The sequence below is a fragment of the Camelus dromedarius genome, chromosome X, assembly GCF_036321535.1.
Source record: "Camelus dromedarius isolate mCamDro1 chromosome X, mCamDro1.pat, whole genome shotgun sequence".
In the NCBI taxonomy this organism is placed as follows: Eukaryota; Metazoa; Chordata; class Mammalia; order Artiodactyla; family Camelidae; genus Camelus; species Camelus dromedarius.
The window spans coordinates 79,299,097-79,319,210 of record NC_087472.1 but is presented as its reverse complement, the minus strand read 5'-3'; the positions used below and the strand labels follow the sequence as shown (position 1 = coordinate 79,319,210).

The 20,114-nt window shown below is 36.2% G+C and overlaps 1 long non-coding RNA gene and 1 other non-coding gene across 2 annotated transcripts in view; both read right to left on the bottom strand.

Moving 5' to 3' along the window:
* Positions 1 to 18,510, bottom strand: part of LOC135320173 (uncharacterized) — a 33,355-nt gene extending 14,845 nt beyond the window's left edge. The window contains exon 1 of the long non-coding RNA XR_010379411.1: positions 18,379 to 18,510. This is a non-coding gene — a long non-coding RNA (uncharacterized LOC135320173). The remainder of the gene's footprint in view (positions 1 to 18,378) is intronic.
* TRNAV-AAC (transfer RNA valine (anticodon AAC)) lies at positions 8,637 to 8,710 on the bottom strand. The gene has a single exon. It is a non-coding gene; the product is annotated as a tRNA-Val (tRNA).
* Positions 18,511 to 20,114: the final 1,604 nt, after the last annotated feature.

Here is a 20,114-nt window from a genome sequence, read left to right as displayed (position 1 = left end):
GTAGTTTGAAAATGATATGCCTAGATTTTTTTTTTCACTTGTCTTGCTTGATGTTCCCCAAGCTTCCGGAGTTTTGTGTTTTGTTGTCTAACATTAATTTGGGGAAATTCTCAGTCATTATTCTTTCCAATATTTCTTCTGTTCCTTCCTCTTTTGTTTCTTCTTCTGGTATTCCTGTTACATATATGTTACACCTTTTTCAGTTTTCCCGCAGTCCTTGGATACTCTGTTCTGGTTTTTCTATCTTTTATTCTTGGCTTTTCAATTTTGGAGGTTTCTATTGAGATATCCTCAAGGTCAGAGAGTCTTTCCTTAGCCACATCCAGTCTACTAATAAACCCATCAAAGGCAGTCTTCATTTTTATTACGGTTATTTTAACCTCTAGCATATCTTCTGATTCATTCTTTGACTTTCCATCTCTGGGCTTGCATTGCCCATCTATTCTTGAATGCTGTGTACCTTTTCCATTAGAACCCTTAGCAGATTAATCCTAATTGTTTTAAATTACCAGTCTGAAAATGGCAACACTCTTGGCATGTCTCAGTCTGGTTCTAACGCTTGCTCTGTCTTTTCAAACTGTGCTATTTGCCTTTTAGCATGTCTTGCAATTTTTTTCTTGATAGCCAAACATGATGTACTGGGTCAAAGGAATTACTTACTGTAAATACGCCTTCAGTAATGTAGTAGTGAGGCGTGGGGAGAGAGGAAGCATATTGCATGTAGTCCTATGAGTAGGTCTCAGTCTTTTTTTGAACCTGTGTCTCTGGGCAGTGAACTTAACATGTGCTTCTTTGTCCCTTCCCCTCCCACTGCCCCCTACACCCCCGCCCCTGTCCCGGGCTCCCTCTGGTGGGACGGAATGGCTAGAGTGGGCTGGAGTTCGGTTATTTCCCTTTCCCCCAGGTCAGTTAGGCTCTGATAAAACCCCATCAGGTTAATCACTGTTTAAATATTTTCTCTCAGGGTGGACTGTTAAGAACAGAATTATTTTGGAGTATTTGAAGATGATTTTTTTGCCATCCTCCCTGCGTCTAGCACGAGGGTATATTTGTCTAATAGTCACTGTGAGAACCTGATAGAGCTTCAGGAGGTAAAACCCACAAGAGTATTGTACATCCCTGACAACTGGGTGAGTAGAGTTTTTAACCCCTCAGACTTGTCCACACCGAGCCTCCAGCAACTCATCAATTACAGTTCAAGTTAACCTAGCCCAGCACTGGTTTCCGCAGTTTCTGCTCATGGGTTAAGATTCTCCGTATTCACTTGTGTGTCTCTCCAGTTTGGGAGGCCAGTGATTTGCCCTGTGACCTCACTTCTTTGATGGATCCAAAGAGAGCTTATCCTGAATGGACCTGACCTAATCAAGCTATCCCTTTAAAACAGGGTCTAAGTGGTTGGAGAGATTCTCCAGGTGGCCTTGAAGAGACAAGCCCTCATAAGCTCCACAGCTGCAAGGAAATGAATTCTGCCAATAATCATATGAGCTTGGGAGAGGACCTCAAGACTCAAATGAGACCCTGGCCCGAGCTGACAACTTAATTGTAGCCTTGTGAGCCCCTAAGCCGACGATTCATTTAAGCTGGGTCTGAACTTCTGACCTACAGAAACTGTGAGATGATGAATGGGTGTTGTTTCAAACCAATACGTTTTGTGGTTGGTACACAGTAATAGAAAACTAATACTTTGGTATAACGTATTTTTTTAATATGCACTGTCACTAAGTAAATAACTTAGTTTTTAGAACTTTAATATCTATGTTTATAAGTGAGAATGGTCCATAAGTTTAATTTTTTGCACTATCCTTATCCCAATTTTAGTGTCAAGCTTTTATTAGCCTCATAAAATGAGTCCAATGGCTTTTCTTCTCATAATCTGTGGAACAGCGTGTATAAAATAGGGAGAATATGTTCCTTGAGAGTTGATAAAACTTGCCTATAAAATCAACTAAGCATGATGTCTTTTGAATAAGATATTCAATTACCTGTTCCTTTTTTAAAAATTTTATTGCTTAATTCGTATCTTCTCTTTGAGTGAATTTTTATAACATATTTTCTCAGAAATGATTTATTTCATCTGTTTCCAAATATATTTCTACATTATTTTTCTTATATTATCTCTTAATGTTAGGAAATTGTAATGTCATACCTCCTTATTGTTAATACTGTTTATTCATGCCTTTCCCCCCTTTTTCAATGTTACCAGAGATATGTAATATATAGACTTTTAAAAAAAGAAACAAATGGTTTTTAGTTTTGTTGACCCTATGGATTTCTTGGTTTTTCATTTCACTTCTTCAACTCTTGTCGCCTTTATTGCAACTTATTTTGCACTGTTAGTCCTTTTATTTTTTATTTAGTATTTATTTTTATAAAAGTTACACACATGTATATTTGGATAAGTCCTATACTCATGCAACTATTGTTTCATAACAAATAGCACATCTTTTGTCACATCCCTCCCATCCATGCTCTCCAGGAGCAACAATTTTCCACTCTTTTAGCTAATTCTTATGATTGGTGTGTGTTTTAAAAAATGCCTATATTGCTATTTATTGCTTGTGAAATTTTAAACATTTTCCATTAATTTCCCAATACAGATTGATATCTGTGTTTAGTTATCCTTCACCATTACTACCCCCATCATATGTATCTATACGCCCCGTGCCCTGTCCTTCCCAGGGCAGTTGTGTGGTTACTTTGGTTAAATCATAATCACTTAACCATAATCATAAATCATTATTGGGGTTCTCTGAATGCTATTTGTCTTGGAGTCTTCTTTCTGGAATAATTTTTTTGTTTTCCTGGAGTTAATATCTTTTTATTCTGTTTTGTTTGCAACCGTCTCACTCTCAGATTCTGCTCCATTGTGTAGACAGCTTCATAATAGATGAATATATATTAGAATCTACCAGTTTCATTTTCTTGAAGAAATCTCTTCTAGAAATGAGTAGTTGTTCTCTCCGTGCTCTTCCTCTTCCCTGTATCAGCCCTCATTGCCTGAATCCCATGTCTTCCTCTTTCTTGGTTGACTCCCTCAAAATGATTGAGATATTACACTTCTGGGGGAAAAAAAAATCTTTATTCTCCCCTCCCACTTTTTTGATGATTTAGCTGCTTGCTAAATCTTAGTGTAGAATTATTTTCTCAGAATGATGTTGCTCTGTTGGCTTTTGGCTTTCATGATTACTGGTAAGAAGATCAATGCTGTTGTGATTCTTCCACATTCCTGTTAAACCTTTTCCTTTTCTCCTTTCTGGACGCTGTTGGGTCTTCAGTGTCCTGCAATTATATGACGACATGCTGAGATTTGAGCCCTTCGATTGGTGGATCCATTTAATTATAAGACTTGAGTTATTCGCATATGGGAAATATTCTTGAATCATTTCATCAGTGATTTCTTTTCCTCTATTTTCTTGGTTCTTTTGCCACTTTGTCTTTCATTCTCTTATCTTTTCATCTCCTACTTTCTTAAATTTGTCTTTTCACTGTTTTATGGGAGATGTTTCTCAACAGTATACTATAATAATTTCACTGAGATTTTTCCACATTTTTATTGCTCTGTTCTTATTATTCCTGAATATGTCTTTTAAGCTTCCTGTTCTTATTTCAGAGAAGCATTTTTTTAAGTTTTCTGATCCCATAAAGTCTCTGTTTCTTCCATGTTAACCAAAAGTCTGTCATTTCTTTTCTAATTCTAATACTTTTCTAATAATTAGCTCCCTTATTTTCAATGAACTAACTTCAATTTTTAATCTTTTCGTTTTAAAATAAATACATTTTAGACTGTAAATTTCCTTCTAAATGATCTTTTACCTGCATGTTACAAATTTTGAAATGTAGTACTTTCATTATCATACAGTTCTAAATTTCTATTCTCTGATTTCCATTGTGATTTTCTTGTTAATCATGAGTTAGTTCGGAAAGCATTTTAAACTTTGCAAATACTGTTGTTTTTAACCAGCTTTTCGTTGGTGCTTGATTTCTAATTCAATTTATTGTGATCAGAGGAGAGCATGGTCAGTATGGCAACAGATCTTTTATACTTTTCAGACTTCCTTTAAGTTCTAGCATGTGACAAATTTTTGCAAACACCCATTATATTTGGAAATAATGTATTTTTATGTTTATTGACTTCTAGTTAATTTTATTATTTAAAGATTCTATGTCCTTAATTTCTTATCTGCTTGCTCCATAAGTTTATGATTGAGACGTTTTAAAATCTCCCATTGTGATTATGGATTTTTGATGTATCTGTCTTGAGGCAATGTTGTCAATTTCATACAAATTGAAGACTGTTATATCTTTCTGGTAAAATTTGAATTATATTATTGCAAATATCTCTCTTATTCCAACTAGTGCTTGTTGCTTCAAATTCTAACTTGACTTAATATAGTTTTAGCATCTTTTTTATGATTAGTACTTGATTGGTATATATTTGTCCATTCCTTTATTTTCAACATTTCTGTGAGGTGTTCTTTGATGTATGTCTTATATAGCTGAATTTTAAAATATTCCATTTTTTAAATAAAAAGTGTAGTCTGCTTCATTTATTTTGATTACTAATGTTTTTGGACTTATTTTGTATCTTCTATTTGCCAATTATTCTTTGTTCCTTTTTTTCATGCCTTCTGTTCAATAGATGAAATTTTCTATTTGCTGATTTATATTTATATTTTTTATTTCTTTTTTATTATCTTCAAATTTTAACATACATATTCTTCCTTAAGTTTTCTAACAAAGGTCAAAGTTATTCAATATCTGTATCTTTATCCTAACCATGACAAGGTCTTTGGTCTACTTTTACTACCTAAAGAACACACTTTCCTGATCTTGATTTTGTTTAGTGTTTTAACTTTATATACATTTAAAATACAAAAGTAGTTATAATTATTTTAAATTAATAGTTAATTATTCACATATCTTACAGGTGGTGCAATGTACTTCCTTTAGGAAGCATGTAACGTCTGGTTGTCTTTTTATGTCGCTAACAATAACTGGGGAGCGTTACTTATATCCACTAATTAAATAGAGGTTACAAAATGGTGATGTCTTATTTTTGTTATTCCTTCTTCATTTATTAGTTGGAACACTTACAGAAACTTGTACTTACCAACTATTTGTTTACACTGCGGTACAGTTCATCTAAGAAAGGCATAATTAATGTTTTATTTACCCCTTTTATTTGTCAGCTCAAAACAGTACATTGGCGCTCTAGTATCATCTGAGGATGAACAAAGAGCATTAAAAAAAATCCTTATAAACACATGGATTTAAATCTACTGCATCCTGCATGATGTCTAGACAGACCCATCTTTAATCAGTGAGAGCTTTTATTAACATTGGTTTCTGAGTCTTAAAGACACAACCCTAATATTCTTTGACAGCTTCTTGCTTTGTGATATCACATGATGTTCAGGCTGATCTCATAAATTTCTTGTCCAGGAACTCTATTCCTTTTAATTGAAAATTCGATACCACAATCTGGGCTCTTAGGGGGTGCTTATTACTTTTGGTTTGTTGATTTTTGTCTCTAAAACATTTCAATGGATAAAACTAAGAGTTTCTTTTTTTAAAAGAAAATACATCTTTTGTTCATAATGATGCTTTCAATTCAAAATCAGGGTTATACCTAAAATCATTGAACTTGCACCTGTATTTTCTTTCTCCCATGCCCCAAATCCTAATGACACAAACTAAGTACTCATTCGTTTTAACAATAAACATGTGATTACCAGGCAGTGGGGGATAAATTGAGAGTTAGAGATTTGCAGATACTAACTGATACATATAGAATAGATAAACGAGAAGTTTATGCTGTCTAGCACAGGGAACTATATTCGATATCTTGTAGTAACTTATGGTGAAAAAGAATATGAAAACGAATAGATGTATATTCACGTATGACTGAAGCATTATGCTGTACACCAGAAACTGACACAACATTGTAAACTGACTATACTTCAATTAAAAAAAAAATATATATATATACACAAAAATGCAATGGTCTCAGAATAATGATACCAACACTACCATCAACAATAAAATTACTAACTAGTTTTAGATTTATTTTTCAAGTTGCGGTCGTCATTGTGTTGTTTTGTTTTGTTGCCTTAGGTTTTGTCTTCACTAAGGATGTATGGTCAAATTTATGTGCCTTAAAGTCAGTTAGTGTAATTCCTCTCTGTGTGGTTATGCCACCAACTATACACACTCAAAGGTTCATTTTTGCCACTGAATTTCAACTTTAGGAATTGCTTTTTAAAAATCGACTTTTGCTTTATTAATGTGCAAAATATTTATATAGTTTCAAAGTCAAATATACAAAACAAGGTATATTCAATGAAACCCAGCTCCTATTTCCATCTCTGATCTTAGTCTCCCCATGAATACCATAAACAGCCATTTTAAATGTTAGGATTTATCATTTCATTTTAAATGTACACATGAACATAAATATACACACATTTGTAATTACTATTTCCCCTGTCCTAGACAAAAGGTGGCATCTGCACTATTTTCTCCTTCTTGCTTTTCTCCCCTAAACCACATACCCTAAAATTACTTCATAGAGATATTTTCTATTTCTTTTTGCACCTGCATGGTCCTTTATTTTTTTTAAACTTCTTTTTTTTTATTTAATTCTTAAAATTGTCTTGTCCAACTATTTATTTTATTTTATTTTATTATTTTTCATCTTTTCTGGGGGGGAGGTAATTAGGTTATTCATTTTTTAAATGGAGCTACTGGGGATTGAACCCAGGACCTCAGGCATGCTCAGCAGAGGCTCTACCACTGAGCTATACCCTCCCCCTGCCCTTTATTTTTTTAATACCACATTTATTTAACCAGTTTCCTATTGATAGGCATTTGGACCACTTCCTGCTTTTCCTATCATTATAAATAATGTTTCAGTAGATAGCCTCATACATACATCTTTTTGCTTTTTTTCTGGGCAGTGTATCTTTACTTAGAAGTGAGGTTCCTGAGTCACAGGGTAAATGCATATATAATTTTACAGTCCAAAACTAGGTTTAATAATGACACTTGGAGGCTCCTGTCTCACAGTGATCTTGGGGAACCTGACAGATCTGGTCAAGCAGGAAGCTTGGTTCAAAAGCAGGTCCGAGAGATGTATATGTGTCCTTTTGCCTTCCTGAGCCTGCAGATTTATTCTAGCTCTATCCTTAGACAACATTTGGGGGTCATTTCTTTAGGCTTCTTTCAAGGGGATGAGTTGACATCCACATCCTGGCCTCTGGCTTCACATTGTGAATCTGCCCCTGTTTCCCTGACTTATCTGAATCAGTCTGGGCTCCTTGGCTCTGCAGGGGCTAAATCTCTGACTACCACTGCCTATTCTTGGGCCCTGAATTAGGTAAGTCCATAGTCTCAGCCCATTTCTTGTTCATGGATATATGTCTCTTGGATTTGATCTCAACTACATCTTTTTTATTTTTGCTTTTTATATCTTATGAATTATTGCTATGTGTTTGGATCACAGACAATTTCCAAGGCAAGGAGTCACTGAAGAATTTTAATCGGAAGTTCACCTGATTCTTTTCGTCATTTACCCTGGCTTTACCATCCACTGTGGTTGTATATGATTGTCTGAACCTAGGTCACATGCCTAAATCAAACCTTTTAAGAAACCTAAAAAGTATTTGGTACTTTCAGTTCCTGTAAGGAGAGAGAGCTCTGCCTTCCACCAAAAGTCATAATTTGGTGATATCCCCAAACTTGTCAAGGGGATTCAGATTTAGGCTGGCCAAACAAAATAACTATCTAGTGTGACATATACCCTTGAAACCTATGAAGAGATATCCTTTATCTAACCATTATATACATTTCTTAGTTTCTGTACAAAACCACATAACTACTCAAACAGCAACAAGCTCAAGTTTAATTTCCATACAGTGCAGAGTTGTAGGTCCTACAGGTCAGCATGACCGCACGAAGCAGAGCTTTTTGTTAAAAGCTATGACTAAAATGCACCATGGCCTGATTTTAGACTTTATAATAGCTTTTAATCTGCATTGGTTGGAACTCTAGAGGCCCATCTGTTCTAACAGAAGACTTTGTCAACTTTATATTTTTATGGCACTTACTGTAATTGCAGGTTTTTGTGATATTTGTAGTGTTTGAGCTGAAAATAATGAGAAAAATAATCTATAAAAAGGTTTGGGATGCCATCGAATTTCTAGCTGTTACCAGGCGATCACAGATGCCAGGGACATTTAATGACTTAATTATATGGAACTTGAGGCTCTTTCCAGTTTCAAAACTTGTGGACTTCTAGTATCAGAGATAATGGGGAGAAGAAAAAAAGAAGAATGGAGTTTCCAGATTCCTTTTCCCCTCACGTCTGAGAAAGTATTTCCTTTGCCTTCTGCCCACTGGAAAAGATTAACACTCCTTTGGTCCGGTAAGAATCTCCTTTTACAGCTTCTGTATTGAAAATGAAGGTGGCCAACGAGCCTTCTCTGGGACCTTTGTCAGTGACTCTGTGCCTTTTCTTTACATACCATGTGTGAATTAATATATGGCCTCAGCAATGGTCAAAGCCTGCAGGTTTTCTGGAAAGATTTTGGGAGGTTTTTTTTGGGGGGGGGTGATCAGGTTTATTTCTTTATTTTGGGGGGAGGTACTGGGGATTGAACCCAGGACCTCGTGCATGTTAAGCACGCGCTCTACCACTTGAGCTATACCTTCCTCCCCTCCCTGGCAAGATTTTAGAATCAAATTCCAACACAATGTTGGGTTTGCTTCCATACTGATTCTCTTTAATGATTAAGACCGCATTTGATTCCACATTATGGACACTGTGACCATTTTAAAGTCTCTTCACCTTAGAAGATAATTCCCTTGTAAAGCCTGTCTATAGTCTCTGTAATATGCCTAATCACTGCTTCAGCATATTCTTGGGATATTATCCTCTTTTTCTTCTTGACCCTCATTTGAGGGATACCCTAGGACATGACCAAAAATTCTCTGCATTCACCAGATGAGAGATTTATTGATTGACTGGAATTTGGTGTTGATCTATCACCTTCTTCTCTGAATATTCACCCTCTACTTTTTAACCACGTGATGTCTCTGCTTAGACATATTTTTCCCACCTCAAGCTGTATATTGGTTAAGACTAAGTTCTCCTTACCCTGAATACAACTGGTAACATTTTGACTGGAAGAGGTAAAGGTAGAGTAAGGAGACAAACAGGTCTGGAGGTCAAGCTTGGGAGTGAATTAATAAAAGTATGTTTTGCATCCAGGAAAAAAAACAGTTAAACATGCACCCATTTGCTGGTCTTGACTTCTCAAAAAAAAAGTCCTTGAATTAGCTACTCGTGAGCTTGTGATCTTCTCCATGGTACGTGGTGTGCTGTAAATGTTCAGAAAAGGCTACACTTGGCTTCTCTTTTATATCCCATATATTAAATTCAAGGTTAAAATGAAAATATAACAAATGTAACAAAACTCAGTAAGCTTATATTAGACTATTCATTGTGATCGGTCAAGTGGTAAAAACTGCACTGAAATTAAACAGTTGAAGAAAAACACAATTCAGATTTGTGAGAGAGGAAGAAATACTTTAGAGTTTCCTAAATAGTCATACATTTATAATGGAATAAACATTTTAAATTATTTAGTTAAACTCCCATATCTTTATGGAGATTCCTTCTGAAATTATTAGGAGCAGAAATGAGTGCTAAGAAAGATACATTTCCGTCTGGTATCAACAAAGTCAAAAAGATCCCTATTGTACCACCAAAATCTTATTCCTTGGCTTCTAGTCTTTGAAGCAGTGATTACTGCACATTTACATCAGACTTAAATCAAAGAAAATGACCTAAACACTACACTTGTCATTTTACCCAGTTTCTTCAGAATTAAAATTAAGCTACTGGTTGGGGACAGTGGGGTGGGAGGAAAGGAATAGGTTTGCATTGTGAGATTGACCCCTTCTCTTGCATTCAGGACAAGGCCCTGGTAACAATACAGTAAAAACAAGATCTAAAAACAAATGAAAATAGGCTAGCCTCAAAATCAAAAGTTACTATTAACACAAAAGTCATGGACAGGCAAAGGTAGAACTGGAAAGTAATTTTGAGCACAACGGAGAATGAAAGCAAATGGTCACCCCCTACACCTCACACTCATGTCAAACTGCTGCTCCTTGCCACAAATCAGAGATACGCTTGGGGAAGAACTGGTACTTTTTTTCTGATCCAAACCAAGGGTGGAGGTCTAGGGAAGGCTGGATGAAAAGCTTTTCTTTAAGGAGCACATAGGAAGAGGGAAGAAGGAAGTGGTGGCTGAAGAGGAGTTTAACTAGGAATAAAATGTGACAATGTGATAACTCCTTCCTGAAATTCCTTCATAGCCACACCTCCTCTCCCTCCCACCCCCAACTCCTGGCAACCACTGATGTGTTCTCCATCCCTATAGTTTTCTCTATTTCCGAATGACATATAAATGGAATCATACAATACGTAGCCTTTGTGTCTGGCTTCTTTCACACAGCATAGTTCCCTGGAGATTTATTCAATTTTTTTTTGCATATATCAATAGTTTATTCTTTTCTATTGATAAGTAGTATTCCAGTATATGGACGTACTACTGTTTGTCTAACCATGAACGTCTCTGAAGGACACCTGGGTGGTTTCCAGTTTTGGTCTGTTATCAATAAAGCTGCTATTCATGTACAAGATTTTATATGAACATATGTTTTCATTTTTCTATGGTAACTGACCAAGAGTACAACTGCAGAGTTGTAGGGCAAATATATGTTTGGTCTTATAAGAAACTGTCAGAATGATTGTACCGTTTTACATTCCCACCAGCAACGTACAGAAGATCCAGCTGCTCCCCATCCTCAACAGCATTTGATATTAACAGTATTTTTTTACTTTAATCATTTTAATAGGTAGGTAATTGTACTTTATTTGATTTTAATTTTTCAAAATTTTTATGCATCAATTGAAAATATTATGTGATTTTTTTCCTTCCTTAGTATGTTAACATAGTGGATAACATTGATGGATTTGGGGGGGGCAACTTTAAAAAAAATAAACCTTTTTAGGGCAGTCTTAAGTTTACAGAAAAATTGAGAAGTGCAGAGTTCCCTACCCCCACATACTCACAGCCTCCCCCACTATCAACATCTCACAGTAAAGTGGTACATTTGTTACAATTTGTGAACCTACACTGACATATTATAATTACCCAAAGTTCATAGTTTATTCTAGGGTTCACTCTTGGTTTACATTCAATGGGTTTGAACAAATGTATAATGAAATGTATCCACCATTGCAGAATCATACAGAGTATTTTCACACCCTAAAAATCATATGTGCGCTAGCTAACCATCATCCCTCCCTCTACCCCCAAGCCCTGGCAACCACTGATCTGCTTACTGTCTCCATAGTTTGGCCTTTTCCAGAACATTCCATAGTTGGAATCATATAGCATGTAACTTTCTCAGATTGGCTTCTTTCATATAGCAATATGCATTTAAGTTCCTCCATGTCTTAAGTGTCTTAATAACTCATTTCTTTTATATTGTCAAATAATATTCCATTATACCAACGTATCACAGTTTGTTTATGTATTCACCTATTGAAGGACATCTTGGTTGCTTCCAAGCTTGGAGATTATGAATAAAGCCTCTGTACGTGTTTGTGTGCAGATTTTTGTGTGGATGCAAGTTTTCAACTCATTTTCATACTACCAAGGAGTCCAATTACTGAATTGTAAGGTGAGTGTAAGTTTAGTTGCAAAAAAACTGCCAAACTGTCTTCCAAAATGGCTGCACTATTTTGCATTCCTATCAGCAATGAATGAAAATTCTTGTTGCTCCACATCCTCACCAACGTTTGGTGTTGTCAGTGTTCTGGATTTGGGCCATTCTAATAGGTATGTAGGGGTATCTCACTGTTGTTTTAATTTGCAAACAAAATAAGTAAAGAAAGGAAAAAATATAGACAAATATTCCTCATGAAGATAGATTTAAAATATTAGCAAATTGTAATGAGTAACATATTTTAAAATTTATATACTATGGCTAAGTAGGATTTACCCTGGGAATGTGAGGCTGGTTCAAGATTCAAAAATCCATCAACATCAAGAGAATGAGAAGACAAGACACAGACTGGGAGAATACTATCACAAAAGATACATATGATGAAAAACTCTTATCCAAAATATACAAAGAACTCTGAAAACTCTGCAGTAAGAAAACAAACAACCTGTTAAAAACAGGCAAAAGATCTGAACAGGCACCTCACCAAAGAAGGTATACATCTGACAAATGCTCAACATATGTCATTCAGGAATTCTGATAGGGATTGTATTGAATCTATATATTGCCTTCTGTAGTATGGACATTTTTACAACTTTAATTCTTCTAATCCAAGAACACAGGATATCTTTCCATTTATTTGTGTCTTCTTCACCTTCTTTGATCAGTGTCATAGTTTTCATTGTACAGGTCTTTTACCTCCTTGGCTGAATTTAATCCTAAGGTTTTGTTGTTGCTGGTGGTGGTGGCGGTGGTGGTGGTGGTGGTGGTGGTGGTGCTACTGTAAATGGGACTGCTTTCTTAATTTCTTTTCCAGATAGTTCATTTTACTGTAAAGAAAGGCAACTAACTTTTTTTTTAATATCTCAATTTGGTGTCCTGCAACTTTACTGAATTTGTTGATTAGTTCGAACAGTTTTTGGTTGAGTCTTTAGGGTTTTTCATATAAAAGATCATGTCATCTACAAAGAAAGATAATTTTATTTCTTTATATCTGATTTGAATGTGTTTGATTTCTTTTTCTTGCCCAGTTACTCTGGCTAGGTCTTCCAGTACTATATTGAATAGAAATGGTAAGAGTTGGCATCCTTGCCTTGTTCTTGATCTTAGAGGAAAGGCTTTTAATTTTTCACCGTTGAATGTGATGTTAGCTGTGGGCTTCTCATATATGGCCTATATTATGTTGAGGTACATTCCCTTCCTTATCTAATTTGTTGAGAGTTTTTATCATGAAAGGAGTTTGCATTTCATCAAAGGCTTTTTCTTTATCTATTGAACTGATCATATGATATGATTTTTATCTTTCATTTTGTTAATGTATCGCACTGATTGATTTGCACATGTTGAAACATCTTAATCCCAGAGATGAATCCTATTTGATCATGGTGCATGATCCTTTTATTGTGCTCTTGAATTAAATTTGCTAGTATTTTGTTGAGTATTTTTGCATCTATGTTCATCAGATATATAGGCCTGTAATTTTCATTTCTTGTACTGTCCTTGTCTGACTCCAGTAGCATCATAATGTTGCCCTTGTAAAATGAGTTTGGAAGTATTCCTTCCTCTTCAAAATTATGGAAGAGCTGGACAAAAATTGATACTAATTCTTCCTCAAATTTTTGTAGAATTTAGCTCTGAAGCCATCTGGTCCTAGGATTTACTGTGTTGGGAAGTTTTGATTATTAATTCAATCTCCTTGCTCATTATTGGTCTGTTCATATTTCTATGTCTTCATGCTTCAGTCTTGGCAAATTGTATGTTTCTTGGAATTTATCTATTTATTCTAGATTATCCAATTAGTTGACATATACTTTTTTATAGTAGGTTCTTACAATCCTTTGTATTTCTGTGGTATCAGTTGTAATGTTTCCTCTTTCATTTATAATTTTATTTATTTGCATCCTCTCTCTTTTTTTCTTAGTCTAGCAAAAGGTTTGTCAGTTTTGTTTATCTTTTTTAAAAAACCCTAAGTTTTATTGATTTTTCTATTGTCTTTCTTGTCTCTAATTTATTTTTGCTCTAATCTTATTATTTCTTTCCTTCTGCTAACTTTGGGCTTACTTTGTTCTTTATTTTCTAGTCCCTTGAGTTGTAAGGTTAGGTTTTTTTATTTGAGTCTTTCTTTTTTCTTAAGGTAAGCATTTATCACTATAATCTTTCCTCTTAGAACTGCTTTTGCCGCATTCCAGAAGCTTTGGTATGTTGTGTTTTCAGTTTAATTTTTTCAAGACTTTTAAAATTTGTCTTTTGATTTCTTCTTTGACCCTTTGGTTATTCAGGAGGATGTTGTTTAATTTCCACATTTAAAAAATTTTCCAGTTTCCCTCTGTTACTGATTTCTAGTTTCATACCATTCTGGTCAGAAACAATACTTGGTATGAGTTCAATCTTCTTAAGTTTGTTAAAACTTGTTTTGTAACCTAGCATATAATCTGTCTTGGACAATGTTCTCTGTGTGCTTGAGAAGAATATGTATTCTGTTGCTACTGGACAGAATGTTCTGTATGTCTGTTACGTCTATTTGGTCCTGAGTACAGTTCAAATCCATTATTTCCTTACTGATTTTCTGTTTGAATGACCTATCCATTGCTGAGAATGGAGTATTTAAATCCCCTACTATTACTGCATTGTTACCTATTTTTGCCTTCAGATATGTTAATGATTTTTAATATGTTTAGGTGCTCCAATATTGGGCACATATGTATTTACCATTGTTATATCCTCTTGATGAATTGCTCCCTTTTATCATTATATAACAACCTTTTTTGCCTCTTGTTCTTGTTTTTGCCTAAAGTCTGTGAAGCATAGCTATCCCTGTTCTCTTTTGTTTTCCATTTGCATATATTTTCTATCCTTTTACTTTCAGCCTATGAGTGTCATTAAAGCTTAAGTGAGCCTTTTGCACTCAGTATATAATTGGGTCTAATTTTTTTATCTATTCAGCCACTGTTTGGTTTTTTTATTTTTTCCTTCCAGTTTTATTGAGATATAATTGACATACAGCACTGTATGGTTTTTTATGGGGGAGGGTTGCGGGAGTTAATTAGGTTTTATTTATTTATTTATTTCTTTATTTAATGGAGGTACTGGGGATTGAACCCAGGGCCTCATGCTTGCTGAGCTATACCCTCCTCCCCACTCTTTGTTTTTTAATTGGGGGATTTAAACATTTATATTTAGAGTAATGATTGACTGGTAAGGACTTACTGTCACCATTTTGTTAATTCTTCTATGATTACTTTGTAGTTCTGTGAAATAATAGAAAATACATTTATTGGTCTCTGCCTTCAGTTCCTGGCACCGAACTCCCAAAATTCTTGTAATGCCCTAAATGATAAAAGTACTAGGAGCATCTTTTGTTCTAAAATTTGGTCTTTGACCCTGGTTCCTGACACAGAGTTCCTGAAACCCTTGTAATTTCCTAGATGATAGGAGTGTCTTTTGTTCTGTTGAGGTGACTCTAGGTGGGTTCCTACAAGGCTCCTTGATGAGGGCTGGTCACTGAAAAGACCAAGCCATGAAGCTTGCAATTTTCAGCCCTTCCTCCCATTCTCTTGAGAAGGCAGACAAGTTGAAAAATGGAGTTAATGGTCAGTCATGCCTACATGATGAAACTTCCATAAAAAACCCAATAGTACAGAATTTGGAGAGCTTTCATGGGGGGAAACATCCCCACCAGGATGGTGACACACCTTAAAGCCACAGAGACAGAAGCTTCTGCAGTTGGGACTCTCCTAGACCTCACCTTATGTATCTCTTCATCTGGCCGTTCATCTGTATCCTTTATCATATCTTTTAATAAACTGGTAAGTGTAAATAAGTGTTTCCTGAGCTCTGTGATCTGCTCTAGCAAATTAATCAAATCCAAGGAGGGGGACATTGGAACCTCTGATCTATAGCCGGTTGGTCAGTAGCAGAGGTGATGATCTGGGCTTGCAACTGACATCTTTCAGGATTGAGCCCTTAAACTGTGAGGATCTACCAACACTTCCACGTAGACAGTATTAGAATTGAGTTCAATTGTAGGACATCTCGATGGTGTCACAGAAAATTGCTTGGTTTGAGGAGGAACTTCCACACATTTGGTGACCGGGAATGTCCGAATTAAAGTGTTCTGTGTGAGTGTTTTCTATGAAGGGTAAAGGAGACAAACAGGTGAAAGACTTATAGTGGGTTAGAACTGGGTTTTTCTCTACACAGGTGGAAAACTGGGTAAGTATTTCCAACTCAGCTGGAGTCAGAGAAATTGGATTTGCTAGAATGGCCCTGGCTCATGGAAACATGTGATTTGAGAAGAGAAAGGATGAAAGAGTGGAGGAAGAGGAATTTTTGATTCCTGGGCAGCCACGTGGTCACCCCTGGTATGGAGCAGCAGCCATGCTGCACTCAGTTACTGGAAAAAGTTACCAGTGGAATTGAGAGATGGCTCCAACTCCTGGGGAGTTGGTTCCCTGATGCATGTTGAAATGCAAACCAATAAGAAAAAGGCAAAATATTGTATCCCTTCATTATCGTTGTCTGTAATAGCTAAGCTCAAAGTAAAAGTAAATACTGGGTTGGATCCTGATGCTAGACCAAACTCAGATTTCAGCGAGTCCAAGCTTCAGCCACTACCCTCAAAGCCTCCCCTCAAGGGAAAAATTATGCAGGGACAACAAAAAGTACTTCTGACACCTCTGATGACCAGAAGGTAGTCCATGTGGGAGGAGGACAAAACTGAAGAAACTTAAAACCAGAAGATCTAATGTGATGGAGTTATTTCATTTTGTAGATCCATATCATCTGCTTCCTGAGGAATCTTTCTGGAAATGGAGTGTGAAAATGACTAATTCGGGGGCTGTGTCTTTGGTTTTGGATGATGCAGAGCTAAAGAGCATGTTTGGGCTGATGCAGGATCTTCAGTTCGCTATGGAACAATCACAGATGGCCATGTGTGATCCAGACACATGGGCGGTTGTTCCAGAGGGAACAGCCACCCTGGTGGACTGGATAAAAGTCTCTGTAAGGTCTGTTTGCCCCATCTCCCTCTACTAATGTCAACTGGAGTACCCCAGATGAAGCAGCTGATAGGCTTTGCATGCAAACCACGTGGGACTAGCTTTATGATGATTGAGATATTCACCAACTGAATGCGCCCACTACCCAGGCAATGGAAATTCTATGGTTAAGACAGGTCCCTTTTTCATGAGCAGCCCACATAACCTGATTGTTGCAAAACTGAAGGACAGTTTGGGAAGCCTTATTGAATTTGTTGTCTCAGCTTCCCACCCTGGGTCTTATAGGTGCTAATAAACATTAAGTTAATTAACAAGAGAATAAGGAAAGGCAGAGGAAAGAATCAAGGAATTGATCTTAGCAGGGTGAAAATTTTTAAACAGTTATTAAGGAATAGGTGAATAAAGCAAATATCGAGAGGGGCAAAACCCAAGAGGAAACAGAATGGGGAGAGTCACAGGATTCCTCCCAGCAGAGTGGAGGAAATCTTTAGATGGTTATTAAGAAATGTGATGAATAAAATGGACATTGAAGGGATTAAAACAAAAATTTTCATACAGCATTACCTAAGGTTGGGTGGGCCAAAGGACCCCTTGCTGGTCCCTCAATATTAACGTTCCCCAAATAAGTCTAGTCTATTTCTCACAGTTTGGATATTTTTTAAACCTAAAGGCAGAGATTATGATAAGAAACTTGACCAACTATAGCCTGTGCTTGGGGCAGTGATAAGGCAATTAATCAAGTTAAATAATGACCAAAGGGCCAGGGTCCCTTGGTTCAACCCCATGCTGGGGATTCAAACTGTTTTACACAAGAATGGGTAAAATGGTCAGAGGGGTGGAAAAGAGAAGTTTCCAGGACCCTCTGATAAGATTTTGGTACCACATTCTGGTACCAAAATGTACTGGTGACGCCCTAACGTGGGCTACAATTTAGATTGAGAGAACATAAAAACGTGAGAGCTGGTAAGACTATGAAAATTGGAATGTTGAAACAAGCTTTATGTGAAGTGGTCATGTCTCCTTTACCTGAATGTTTTATGGGAATGAATATTATGTCATTCTGGGGAATACATCCCCTACTTAATATTATAAAACCAAGACCTGCTGATGGAGTCCTAATAGAAGCTACAGCTAGGAATGCAAAGGTTGATGGAATCAAGGTAAGTTTTGTAGGAGAACTGGTAATGTTTGAACAAGCTTTGGGAAGTGGCTGCATCTCTTTTACCCAATTATGTTATGGGGACGGACACTGTGTCTGAATGGGGAATGTTTCCCCTACTCAGTATTGTAAAACAAAGGCATATAAATCTACCCCTCAAGCAATATTAACTGGACATGCTAAATGGGAACCAGTAAGATTGCCTGAGTCCACACAGTGTGGAAGAGAAGCTGGAGTACCAGTAGGGACAAATTCTCCATGTGATAGCCCTACATGGAGCCTTCTAGATTCCTGGAATATGTTGAAACTTTTCAATTGCCCAGAGTCTCTCACCCCTCCAGCCTTTCCTCTCATTCATTTTTGTTAGCATATTGGTTTCCCCAACTGTTATCCATTGCTGCATGTAGGAGTGACAAAAACATTTACCTGTAAATGTTTTTGACCAAAACCCCCCAGCTAGTGGCCTTAGTGCTAGGTGAGTTCTGAATTAGGTCACATAAAACAAATCTTTTGAGCCAGTTGAACCACCAGACAGATCAACCAAGGACAATCTTTGTAAATGGCGTCCATTCTGCTCCTTCAGTACTGGTGCTGGGAATGCAGACTGCTAATGTTTCGTCAAGACTGAGCTGGAGAGAAAAGATGGGACCAGTGTAAGTTAAAATGCCACAAGGCTCACTATATTTAGCAAGATTCAGCTGTTTTTCTTGAATAAGTGCTCCCTGGGTTGTTGCAAGTTCTTGGTTAGTTTCCAGACTTCCAAAAATATTGATTCTGTCCATTTTTTGCCAGTTTCTCAATCGCTTGTATTGAGGGATGGAATTTTGAAATCTCTTATTCTGCCTCTTTTTCTTCTGTCATCTCTCTGTACACACACTTTTAATCAGCATGAGTCAGGTACATAGAAAAGCAAATACATTTATGGATCAATAGGTTGTTTTCCAAACTGTCTCTTCAAATCTCTTTTCCTTATAAGAAAACATTCTGCTCAAACTTCTTAAGAAACTAAGCTGTGATTCATACCATATTTTTATGTTGTAAACCTGCATATGGGCAAACACATCTCTGAAGACATCCCGTTCAGTGAACACTAGAGTTGTTCCATCATCAAGATGAAATGAGAGTGTCAGACCAAGATGAAAAGAAACTAGTGATGAATGAGAGAAAAGACAGGTGATGAGTGCTTATCCCAGTTGCAGGTTTGGGTGGCGTCATGGGTAGACCCAGTCCAAGTAAATCAAACTTGGGCAGCCTCATCTAGCACTTTTTGGCACCTCAAAACCTGCACAGACCAGTAAAATCGAATTAAGGACCCACAATTACCTCATGAAGAAGGGAAAACATTTCTGTGTTACTTTAAAATACAGAAGATAGAAACAAAGACCAGATGCTTCCTTCTGACTAAGCCAGACCCCGTAGTAGGACCACATTCTGGCAGGGTATGTGATAAGAAATGTATTTAATGATTCTATTGACTCTTGTATTCTTAGATTAATGCCTTGTTTATTATTGGTAATCTATTTAGGAAGCTATGGCACATTTAAAAGATGTTTGTTAAGCAAAGAAAGATACATTGTGATACACTTCTATTTATCATTCTTTGATGTGTCAACAGACCACAACAGGAGAGTCAAAGAAACTAAGGAAGAATCAAAGAATTTGTTCATTTGATGATCTTTGACAGGAATTAACTTTCATATTTATAAGCTATTCAATTTATTTTAGTTGCAAGAAACCTTCACAACAACTAGATTCAAAGTTTTCACTTAAAAATTATTTGTTACTGTTAATTATTCTAAACATAAAATATGAATAGAAATTATAATATCATAAACCCCATATATTACCATCGAGCTTTACTAAATGTTCACATTAAGTACTGCTTTTACGATAGCTCATGATTTTCACTGGTAATATTTTCATGATTATTTATTCATAAATATTACATATTTCTCAAAATGATCCATAAGTCAGTTAGGAACGCATTTGAAGTTTTCAAATGTGTGTGGTGTTTATGGGTGTTTCCATTTGCATGTACTCTACATTGTTGATTTCCAACCTAAGTTTCATTATGGTAAACCAACATTATCTATATCATATTGGTTCTCTGAAATATCTGATACTGCTTGGCAACTTAGTATGAGGTAATTCTTTATAAATGT